Here is a 3147-nt window from a genome sequence, read left to right as displayed (position 1 = left end):
ACAAAGGAGGATGTTTTCCTCTGTAGGAAGGAACTGTGAAAAGTATTCAATTCCATAACTTCTGCACCATGGTTCAGTCAAGTTTCAAGTGCACTAATTTCTATCAGACAGATGCTGTCCCAGCACAATTGTGGGCGTTATATGCTATGGAAGCTGGTATCAACAAAGGATGTGAAATAAGAGAAGTTGGGGTACAAAACCATACAGCATTCTGAAGGGTTATTATAGGAATATTCAGGTCTAGATGACAATCTTCTTGGGCCCAGCAGGGCAACCACATTGTGAAACTTTTGTATAAAATACAACTGTCAGTGCATAGATAATGTGTCTTCCCTTCCAGGATAGCAAGAGATGCTGCAATCAATTCAGCCCACGGACTAGATGCCCGTACACCCGTTTGCCATAATACAGTTCCTGGTAGTGGAGCATATGCAAGTGCTCTCCACTGTCTTTGTCCAGTTGCTGTGTATGTTGCATTTCCATCAGTAAACCAGGCATCTTTTTTGTACTCTTCTATTAACTCGTTCCAAGGGGGAGCTTCCTCCACAGGAGATACAGGGATATCTCCAAGGGGGAGAGCTTCCCCCACAGTGGGCATACAATTAAATGATACAGTTCTTAGAAGAGTGGCATCTGGAATGGTTACACGTGGTTTTCCTGGTAGAAATCATTGCTGTAAATAATGTTTCCTTTTCCAATGTGTTTCTGCCTGAGGTACCCCAGCGTGGGCCCTAATGGAATCATCAGTGACACACCCATTGTTAGGTATGGGCGTGTGTACAGTCACGTGCTCTTTCGGCCTGTGATTCCCTCAGTTTCTTGTAGTGCCCAAACTACAGCTGGAATTGGTTTTTCCATCGGGGTATAATGTACAGTGGAGTCTTGTAATGCTTTCGACCAAAATCCTGCAAGTTCTTTCTGTTTTTTTGGCCCAGTCATCTGGCACAGTCCCCATGAGACTGTATAATCTTGAATTGCTACTGCTAAGTCAAAAAGATAACCTCGCCTAGGAGTAATAATAGCACATACCCAGTCAGTGTATTTTTGCAGGCATCAAAGGCTTTTTGTTGTTTGTTTCACTGCCAAACAACCTTCTTCCTAATTAATTTTTGCAGAGGGTGCGTTAATGCTGCCAGATGTGGGATAAAAGATCTCCGATACCCTAAAAGTCCCCAAAATTGTACAATAGTACATGGAGACCCTGTATTTTCTTTGGATTAATTGCCCAGAACCAATCTTGCAAGTGTGCTTTCAGCAATTCAGCGGCCACCTTAACTTCTTGTTGTAACTCTGCCATAATCAATGGCTTATCAATATAATGGTAAACAGTAAAGGTGCCTGACCATAGTGCAACATCAGCTGCTATCATTTGGTGGCAAATGGAGGGACTGTGTTTGTGTTCTTGAGGCAATACTTGGAAAGTATATTGCTTTTGTCGCCAGGTAAAGGCAAACTGGTCCTGGCTTTCTGAAGCAATAGCTATGGAAAAGAAAGCATTAGCAAGATCTATCACTACCTTCCAGGGCTGTAAATTTTTGCTGATTTTCTTCTGTCAGAGTAACCATATCAGGTACTATGACTGCAAGAGGGAGGGTGACTTTATTAAATTCTCTATAATCTACAGTCACCCTCCAAGTGCCATCTGGTTTTTGAACAGGACAAATAGGATTATCAAAAGCAGGCATAGTCTCCCTAACGATTCCCACTCGTTGAAGTGCCTTAATGGTCTGAGTGATTTCCTTGTCCCCCCTGGAATATGATATTGTTTTACAGTTACCACCTTGGGAGCCACAGGCAGCGTAACAGGATCCCACTTCTGACATCACCGAACCTGCTGCTTTCACCTGTATATATCAGGGATTTTTAGCAGACAGTAGTTTTCCACTGTGCTTTGATCTTTCTCACAGCAGGGCAGGAATCCCAGGCACGTTCAGGGTGCCCCTGAGCCTATCCCAGACCTAAGTTATCTAAAGGCAGATGTTCTACTCATCAAGCACCTAAGACTAAACAAGTTAACAGTGTGATGTATGTGTTTTTCGACACCCCAGCTGCAAGTTGCTTGAGGGTATTAACAGTCCTCCTCGCCAATCCTCCGTTATATTCCCACAGACACATACCTCACTCTCATCCACACAGAGCAGGGATCTGTTTGGTTAATAGTTGTATGGTAAAGACAATGTGGGGCCCAGCAAAACAAGATCTGATATTGAGGATTTCAAGAGATCCTTAGCAGAAAGGAAATAACTCTGGGATGTCATGGCTTCAGACATGACATCATTGTTCTTGACCTCACTGGGCACAGAAATAATCATGCACTGTGATGAAACAAATGTGAAGAAATAGGTAACCTTGATAATTACACTGTCATTTCAGTAGGCTTTTGGAAAGAAGGGTATTGTTAAATTTAAATACTGAGACTAAGGAGAAGTTTGTATCACAAGAGTGCGTTTTCTAACTTGGCATTATATGCTGATTAAGAAAATTTTGTTTATTGAAAGCCAGCATCATAGGGTCCTAATCCTGTTTCCCATTTTAGGCACTCAAGCAACAATTATAATGCATTCCATGAGAGTTATCTTTTACAATGCTGGAGCCAAATTCTGCTGATCTCACATTATTCTATCAGGACAATAGAAAACAGCTTGGTGTGCAGTTTAAGGTGTGTTTGGTCTTTAAGTTTAGTGCTCTTTATTAGGTTAGCAGAATTCTTGAACTAATTATAATTATAGCATATCTTCATAGAAACCCGCAGTATTTTTAATACCTGGATAAATGAGAATAAAAACACTAAATAAATTGTGTGAACTAAAATAAACTCCTACCACATAGGGCAAAGTATCTGTTGATATGCTTATGTTGCATAAAAGGAAGACAAAATTAGTGCTTGAAGTATTGTACCTATTCTAATTGATGAAGAGCTATCAGATAGCAGTCATGGAAAGCCTTCAAATAATTAGAGACAATATAAATTCTTGTACGGTGAACCTCAACTGTTACTTGATTCCTATCTTCAATTATATTAAGTGTCCTAGCATTGTTTTATTGGGTTTGTTTAAATCATTAGTGATGCATTGGAGGAGAAGGATACTGTTATTGGTACTGAGGTTGTAACAGAACACCATTAAAAGTCAATGCTTATTACAAGTA

This window comes from Antrostomus carolinensis, unplaced genomic scaffold (assembly GCF_000700745.2).
Source record: "Antrostomus carolinensis isolate BGI_N321 unplaced genomic scaffold, ASM70074v2 scaffold5742, whole genome shotgun sequence".
In the NCBI taxonomy this organism is placed as follows: Eukaryota; Metazoa; Chordata; class Aves; order Caprimulgiformes; family Caprimulgidae; genus Antrostomus; species Antrostomus carolinensis.
The sequence above is the reverse complement of the archived record's forward strand: the minus strand, read 5'-3'. Positions refer to the sequence as shown.